Raw genomic sequence first — 9421 nt, forward strand, 5'->3', positions numbered from 1 at the left:
TGCTGAGGAGAATCTGGGGTAAATGGACTTAGTTTTACATCTCTTCCTGTCCTTACTTGCGCATGTATCTCCAAACATGACCTCCAGGGGCTCCTTATCTTTGCAGAGGAGTAGCATGCTTTGCCCCTTACAGGGACTTGTCCCTGCTTCTGTGCTTGTACCCTATCTTAGCTGGTCACATGGACTGCTAATACCCAGGAGCTTACTCTAGTCTTGCTCAGCCTTATCTCTACTGCCTTATACGTGTTGGAAAGCATTTCACAGCCCATTCAGGTCCTCCTTCCAGACTCATCATAAATTCACCCTCTGTCAGAATCCTAAGACATGCTCCAGACCTAGAGCCTGGGGTCACGTTCTCTTGAACGTGCTGTCAGCACTCCTTTAGACACCAGAGTGAACAGCTACATCTCCACGAGTTCAGGCAAAATGTTGCTATCAGCAGCTGCAGGATTTCCAGCACTCTGGAAAACCTAGACCTTTTGTGGGGTCTTCCTGATCCAAAGCTGTCTTGATAAGCTGGGCCTCTCTGGCTGCAGTATCATTCAAAATTATATATTTCAAGCAAATATCTGTTTTCCATCCTATAATTCAAAAAGAAACGCCAGTGACCTTGAATTCAGACTCTAAAATACTGTGAGCTGGGCTGTTTTTCAGAGCTCTCATATCTTTAAAACTGAGGATCATTTAAAGGCTCTCCTGAACATGAAGGCTTGGCAGATATACATGGACGTGGGCACTGCTTCTAGATCATTTCATGTGAAACAGCAGGGTGAAGTTTATCGAAACAAATACAGCATTTGTATGCTGATTAGATTTTTTTAAAGTTTGCTTTTATATTACATTATTATTGAGTATCTACCTCTGCCAGTTTTATCTAACTGTGATGCTTTATGTCACTAAGGCAAACTGATTTTTAAGATTGTATTGAATATTGGAGGAAGAGGAAAACATTTTATACACTGTTCTTTGTTTCTTTTTTTCTTTCTTAGTTTTGGGGAATTTCTTCACATCAAAAATACAGTTATATTTATATTATTTATATATTTATGTATATTCACTTAACTTTTAATTTTCAAATGAACTATTTTTAGAATGTAGATGTAACTTTGTCCTTACCATACATCTGACGTTCCAGTCTTGAAAGGATTTTGAACTAACAGGCTTATCTTCTTATATAATGAAAACTAGAATCGAAGGAAATAAATACATGTGAAGATGTTTAGCTTCTGATATTCTGAGTTTTCTAAAGCTTTGTGTTTTCTAAACTCCCACTGAATTCAATGTAAATTGAATCAGATCATTAATTGCTAGGGATGAGTTTGTGGCTAAATAAATACATTTGCTTGGGGTTGATGATAAAATTAATTTTGTTTGGATGTATTCATGAAGATTTGAAAAACTTACTTGAAAAGATGTGTTTCTCTAAGATTTCTACTGTTTTGGCATTCCATTTACATCTTACTCCTAACATGCCTTTGCCCTGTGAGCACTACAGACAAGTAAATATGGTACAGTTATATTTACATTCCAGATGAATTTTAAACGCCTGCAAGGATGGACTTCATGATGAAGACAGAAAGCTGGGACTGTGATCACTTTTCAGCTCTGCAGCCAACCACCTTTGATGAATCTTCTCACATAGGTACCAGCACTTCTGCCACTATCTATGTTTTAGGAGGAAAAGTAGCAGGTGGCTCTGAAATCCAGCACAGCTTAGGGAAAGGTTTCAGACTGAATCCCAGTTTCATCAGAGTGCTTAATGGCAGCTCTGGGAAAAGCCACCAAATCTGGGTGAGTGCCACGAGAGTTAAGATATATCCCTGGCACTGGCACACTGGCTGGCTTAGGAGTCATAGCAAACCCCAACCTTCGCACTCAACTCTTCCGTGGTCTTGTACATCTGACTCATCCTACGTATCTCTCACCTGGAGCTGGAAGTCACAGCGCATGTTGCATGTTGTCCCTCAATTCTCTGAGCCAGACAGCAGCTCTATGCTGGCATAGCTGCTCTCCCCAGTCTCTCTGGGATGCTGCAAGTTTTACGCTTGGAGAGCTACTTAATGGTGGGGATGACAAGGGCCATGTTGGTACTTAGTTAAATAGTGAGAACCATCAATTAATCAACTTACTCAACTAACTCAATTAATCAACTAACTCTGAGAAGTTACCATGTGAGGGTGGAGGCGGTCACATTTGCCGCTTCTCAGGGGAGCAATGCTCCCCTTCCTTGTCCTGGCTGCCACCTCTTTACCTCTCATGTGCATAGGGACAGTCACTCATTCTGGTGACAGTGCAGAGATGGGACAACCCAGTTCACCCTTGTGAGCTGTACTAGTCCTGCAGGCTGCTGGCTGCTGGAAAAGCTGCCTGACTGAACACCAAGTTGCTTCAAGTAGTTTGCTGGCTCCTCTGATCCATTACACTTCTCCTGGGAGGTTGAGATGCTGGTTTGAGGAGCCATGCAGAGTGGTAAGGAATCAATCTGGATGATAACGAACCACTCAGCATATCCGACACTGTTAGGTAGCCAGCGGTTAAAGCCCTGAAGTAGTACAATTTTACTCTCCCCTAACATCAGCAGATCTGACATGAGCAGAGAGCAAAGCCACTGAATAAGAAAATGCCATTCTGACAGCCCTTTTTCAGAGTAAAACTGCCCTTTATCTCACCCAAACAAAAGCGTGTGTAATGTTTTTCACAGTCCCAGGACGAGCATAATAATTGCTGGCAGCATATCTACTTTCATCATTATCAAGGGCCTTGTGATTATGTGTGTTATTGGTTCCTGTTGAGATTGTTACAGTGAAAACCATTTGTGGAAAATTAAAATGAATAAAAGCTTGAAAACACAGTATCATGTTTCACTGTTGTCTCTTAAGGAGTGAAATTAAACTATCTATGTAGGGGAGAAAGCTAAGAGCTCTTGTAAACAAGAACATTTATTTGCATGGAGTGTTCACATCTAACAAATGTGCTTTATCCTTGATAATTTACCCTGTTTGGGTCCAGGAAAGCTCGGTAATCATTTAAGCATGGAATGAGGTACAAACCCTTCTAGCAAAGAAACCCGTGCTGGATTGAAGTGTGTCCACATGAGAAAAGCTTGCTTGTAGAGTGTACTGATCCTTTGGTAGGCTTTGGCATAGGTTAGAAAAGCACCAGCTGAACTAGAAAAAAAATATCATATATGAGAATCACCTGGGCCAGCTTTCCTGACTTTGGCCTTAACTGATCAAAGGTAGCGTGAGTTGGTATGGACATAAGTGAGATGAATGATCAGCCTCAATCAGAGCAGATCTTCTTCAGAAGATCTAGAAGATATATCCTGTATCATGGGGCCTGGAAAGCCATATGTCCTCAGAAGGTACAATGCCACCAAAATTTGTATCGGTGACAAAAATCCACAGGGAGCAGGGAGCACAGAAATCCAGAAGGTCTTTACATTTACTTCTTGTTCAGGATCAATCAGCAAGTGGTCTACAGGATGAAGGGAAATTTTAGGAGGGTCTTTGTCCTTCCCAGTTTCAAAGGGATCAAACTAGAGGAGGCTGCCAGTGACTGAGACATTAGCTAAGCACATGCCTGAGGCAAACTCATTTGTGAGATGGCCTTTGTCACAGTGCCCAACACACAGTTTTATCACTCCATTTTCTCTGGAAAAAAGAGAAAAGAGCTTGGCTCATTGTGTTACTGAGGTCCAAAGAGTCTGATCAGTGAGGGCAAGGTGTCTGAGATGGTACCTTGTAAGACTGAAAAAAAATGCTTACTGGCTGAGGAAAGCATGCAGAAGAGGCATTTGGGATTATTTTTGAGCTCAGCCTTTTGTTGGTAGAACTTGCCAACTGAGGGCACAGTTCAGCAGCCCAAATAAGGCCAGCAGGAAGTCTGAGCCCCTTCTCTGAGTGAAAGATGTGCAATGGTGAGGTTAGATACTGCAGGGCTATCTAGTGTATGCCTAGCCTCTCCAGAAAGAGTTTAGCTGCCAGCTTGTTCAGTCACATTTGTCAACTGTGGTTATGTATCACAAGGTTTCTGATGCTCATCATATCTTCTTTTCCTCCATATCTTCTATTCGTCTCCCCACATCGTGATACTGGGGAGAATTTCTGTTTTATTTGCGTTGTTGTGAAGTTAGCGGTTTTGATCTGTGGTGATTGACACATCTGTTTATTTAGGCATGTGTTGGTAAAAGATATCATAGGCATAACTGTAGGGCAATGCAAGGCCAGCTGCATGAGAGGAGCTGATTTCTATTAAATCCAGCCCCCATTTGTACCTATATTTCACAGTGATCCTGCAGGGAATTCTCAAGACAGAAGTCACTGGTAGGTAAGAGAAGACTTCTCTACAGATTTCATTGCAGTTAAGCGAGCGTGGGTAAATGACTATTTTATTGTAACAAAAAACTCAGTTAATATCGAGGAGAGATACCTCTAGCACGAAAAGGCAGACCGATATGAAGAATGGTGCAACATCTGCTTTACTCTACCAGAAGAACTGCCAACAGTGGCCAAAAGGCGGAAAAAGCAAGAAGAAAAGCAAAAAAAAAGAAGCATAGCCAAGAAGTCAGGTTAAAGAGAGGTGACTCTGCAGAACTACAAATCACAAGAAGACAGCATAAATATGCACCATTAACATTCGCTTTCTAGAGCAGGCAGGACGGTGCAGGGCTCTGCACTAAATACTGATGGTAACCATGAGAGCTGCTGTTAAGCTGTTGTACTCTGTTTCTGGCTGTGTGCTGAATGCTGCTGCAGGCATTTAGGCAGGGGGCAACTGGTCTATACCGGGTTTTGCTCCAGAGTGATTTTTGTATGATTATTGAAAAACATGAATCTGAACCACCAGCTGAAACCAGGTGTCCTCCTGCAAATTGCTGCATATGATACAACAGCTATTAATCCAGATTGCTTCCAAGTGAAACAAAGCAGGCATCAGAAGAAGGGAATGTGAGTTTCATTCAACTGATTGGAAAGTGGGGCACAAAGGGTTCCCAAAAAGGCTCTGGAAGCTGAGTCAGCTTCTGATGAGCCTTGAAGCTGCATCTGTGAGCCTTACCTTAGTGAAGAACACCAGGTGGTATCCTCCAGCAAACTATGATGGCCATTTTAACGCAGAGATAATTTTTTTTTCTGACAATTGCTACAGAGATAATGATTTTTTTTGCCTCTTTCTCTCTGTTACTCTTTTGCAAGAACTTCACTTCAACTCTAATTTTAACTTGAATAGATGTTGTGAGGCTGCAGGCTGACCCAAAAGCCCTCAGCAAGCAGAAGAAAAATGCTGGTGCCAACAGCTCTGTGATAGCCTGCGGCAGCTCAGCAGTGTTTTGAGCAGCCAGAGCATCTGAGTGCCAGTTTGGGAGCCCATTGCTGCTCATCTCTACTGTCTAATTGGCAGAGAACTCCGTAATTGCTACAAGACAACAACACCAAGAGTTCAACACAGAAATCAAGGGGAGCAAATTAAACGACTGTACATGGCAGGTACACGCTTCTAGCAAGAGAGCCAAAGGCTATGCATCTCTCAGCAAGTGACCTATACAGCAAGTTCCTAACATATGTGCATAACCTCCAGCATGCAAATGTACTGAGCTGAGTCAAAATACTGATAAGCAGGGAGTTCAGCATGCATTTAACTCATGGCATGGAAAGGGAGCTTTACATAGTTAGGTTAGGAAGTGAGAAGCATTCATCTTCTTATGTGAAGAATCTATGAGACATGCCTAGGGCTGTGAGGGCAGGCATGGCTCCTTAGTGCTCAAAAGAGAAAAGCAGGTTTCCAGCTCTGCTGTATTCCCATTTGCAGGGACCAGAGGTTTCTAACTAACCTCATCTAAACCTTGAGAAACACCGCTCAGTGAAGTGCACAAGGAACATTCACAGTTTATTTCTTTTGATTCACGTAACCCATCTAAATGGCCTTCTGCCTAGGCCCTCACACATCCCCTCTGCTGCATTATCTTTTCTCCCACTACTCCGCAGACTCACAGAAGAGCAGTCAAAACATGAGAGCAGGGTGATTTCAAAGCAGTAGTGCCAGCCTGCCCTATAAATAATGCATAGAGATCTTCTGTAGTGGTAAACTTTGCTTCTGAATCATCAGCAGTGTTATCTTTCCCATTCCTGCCTTCTGCTGCAGCCTTCCTGTAACCCTCCTAGGATTAGTTATGTAAACTGCAGATTTGAAATGCATTTTTTTCTGTGGGTTCAACAACCCACCGAATGGCTCCTACTACTCACTGTCTTCATAGATGAGCAGATCTCCTTTTCCAGGGAACAGGCAGCTGGTGCTCAAAGACAGCAGTAGAGAAGAGGCCTTGAATTACAACAGTGCTGCAGTGCTCAGTGAGAAAGAACATTAAATATAGTTTTTGTAAGTAAACAGGACTGCATTCAAGAAAAGCCTGAGCTTGACCATCCATTTTCCCACTTCAGAGGGGAAAAAACCCAAAGGCTTCAAATACTGGCAAGTCAGAAGTAGAAATTCGAAGATGAACTCAGACATTTTCCTATAAGTCAAAATCCAATTACCTTCGATTGCTGACTTAAAGATAGCACGCTATGTCAGTACAGTGAGGTGTGAATAATTGGCTGAGATACATGTTTGTGCAGTTCTCTTCCTTAAAACAAACACAAAAGTGTAAGATTTGTAAATTTAAGAGCTGCTGGTCCATTAATTTATTTACTTTGCTCACAGAGACAGAGCTTGATGAAAGTGTCGTTCTAGCTAGGAAAAAAGTAATTACTTCAGGAGTTCAAATGTGGGGCTGAATATTGCACTTCCATATCTGAAAAGTCCGCAGAGTGAAAGAAATAAACAGCTCATCATAAAGTCTGAATTGTGGCTCAGCGCATTTATAATTGTATCAAGCGTGCTAATGGCTCTGAAGCAGAGACTAAGTGCATGAGAAAGCACCCGTGCCTTCTGCAGAGAAACATAAACAGATACTAAAAGCAAAGGAGATAATAGGTTTAAAAATAATGCCCTGCAAATCTGCACCAGCTGAGCAATATTTATATAAAGATGCTTGTCAGATCCAAAAGCACCCGGAGGAGTACTTACTGTCACCTCCTCCTGTCCACCAGTTTGGTCTTGCTGGCTCCCTGAGGCTGAGCACAGAGGCTCAGCAATCAGAGATCCAATGCACTTGGCTTCTCAAAAGTCCACAGAGGTCACTGTTGACAAAAGGGATCCACTTTTTGCTCTTCCTGTCCCCTGTTTTGCCTTGAGAGGCTGAGCCTGATTATTGGCCACTCCTGCCTCCGAGGAACTGAAACGCAATGATCTGAACTGAGCCCTGCAGTTGTGCCCTATGGGTCTGTAAGGCGCCATATTTTTGGAAGCCAGTGTCATAAAAGTAGTTCAATTCTCAGACAGCAACAGATGGAGCAATTTTTAACCGATGTGCATTTTCTACAATGGTAATAGACAATAGGGAAGCACTCTAACAATCCAGCCTTTCTGACTAAATAAGCATCATATTTCCCAATAGCTAAGATGTACTGGCACATAAGATGTAGTCCCTCCCCAGTATAAACAGGGACAACTCCCTCTCCTGGGAACTGTAGAAGCTGGTCGGTTCTCTTTCTCAGATTGTTGCAAAGCAGCGACTTGGAGTAGAGATGCTCTGGATTGCTGAGCTCTTCCTTTTCCTTTTTTTCTGCTTCTGTAGGGACAGTGTTGGCCACAGAGGCAGCAGGATGGAGAATCCAAAGTAGGCTGGCTGCCCGACACTGGTAGCAGCCCAATGGCTCTTAGAGTGACTCTCCACCTGCCCAGCCTCTCAGTGCTGGGAGCACTGACAGCATGGGGACAATGCGCTGGTGGTCTCTGCATCCTTTCTTTTCCATCTCCTTGCCCCCATATTTTTATGTGCCCCAGGCTGGCACTGCCCCCTGTGCAGTGGGTATCCTGCTGAGGCCTCTAAGATACCACAGTTACTTATACAAACGATGTGTCTGAAAAATCATGCCTGTTTAATGTCTTGAAGGACTGGACTTCACTAGCCTCATTGCTGCTGTTCTGTTCCCCAGCAACTGCACATGTTCTTCATATTTCTAGCACTTTCACTGCCTCCTGGTATTTTGTCCCCTGAACACTGGGTTCTCTCCATCTATCCCAGGAACAGGTTGGCACCTGGATCGCTTGGATGTAATTGCTTGCAACACATTCCTCCACTGGCATTTCTATTCCCCCTCAACTACACTGTATCATTAATGAGTCTGTTACTTAGATAATTAACAATTATTTATGCAGAAAGTCAATAGAACATTGTCAACTTGAAAAATTGTGTTCCTAGATGAAAATATAAATTGTTGCTAAAGCTGAAAACATTGACCAAGTTTTCTTTTTCAAGTTCTTGATGCACCTGCCAGTAAGCTGCGCAGACCCATGCCACTTCCTTGCTGCACTTCCATTTGTGCTCTCCAGCTCAGTCCTTACCACCACTCTTGGACTCTTAGGAAGAGTCAAAACCTAACAAAACCTAATCATTAGAATTGTGGAAAAAACCTACTTAAGACAAGCTTCCCTTTCCAATGACATAAATCTTCATTATCTCATATAGCTGTGCTTTCCTCAGGCATTTTCTAGCAGTGACTTTTTCAGCCACAAAAGAATAAAGCTCCAAAGCACTGTGATTGAAAGTGTGCCAAGCTTTATTGACAAGGAAGCACCAAGGCTTTGGAGTACTATGAAACAGAAGCCTATGGAGAGAGATACATTATGTGTAAGAACGCATTCTAGAAAATACCCAAAGGGAAAAAACTAGTTAGCTTTAAACAACTGTGGCAGCGACTTTCAGCCTCAGTGCTTACATTTATGCTGAAATCTGGTGAGGAGAACTGATCAAGAAGCTGAAATTAAAGAAAGACAACAATTCACAGGTTTCACACAGCAATGAGCCTCTGTAAATCAGTTAGATGGATGGGAAAGCGAAAGATAGGTGAAAAATTTGGTTGCTTATTTTCTGTTAGAAATTAGTAAGAACTGGGTTTTCAAACTTTCTAAGAGAGAGGCAAATTCTAACTTTATTGTTGTAAAAACTCACAGGAAAATGTGGAACTGCATAAAGTTAACAGATCCACAGAAACAAAATAATTGTCAGCAAATGTAAAATTTCAGCCTAGTTGTCTACATACATATGGTAGGCAAAGAGCCAGCAGGTACTTGAAAGACCTCAAGGTCCAAATGTACTCAAGACATTGACAAAATAAATAATTGCAAAACAAAAATAAACTAGTCTATGACTGACAATGTAATTTATACATTCACAGCCTCAAGCCTGTTCTCACATAGTTCAAGTTCTTGAGTGCTTCAGTCTGGGGTAGTCACATATACCCATGCTTTGGCTAGAAACTCCTAATATTTCAGGTACCTAGTTCCACTATGGAGCTTACTCCCTTACAGTTATCTCAAA

The sequence above is a fragment of the Chlamydotis macqueenii genome, chromosome 4 (genome assembly GCF_036417535.1).
Source record: "Chlamydotis macqueenii isolate bChlMac1 chromosome 4, bChlMac1.mat, whole genome shotgun sequence".
NCBI classification, from domain to species: Eukaryota; Metazoa; Chordata; class Aves; order Otidiformes; family Otididae; genus Chlamydotis; species Chlamydotis macqueenii.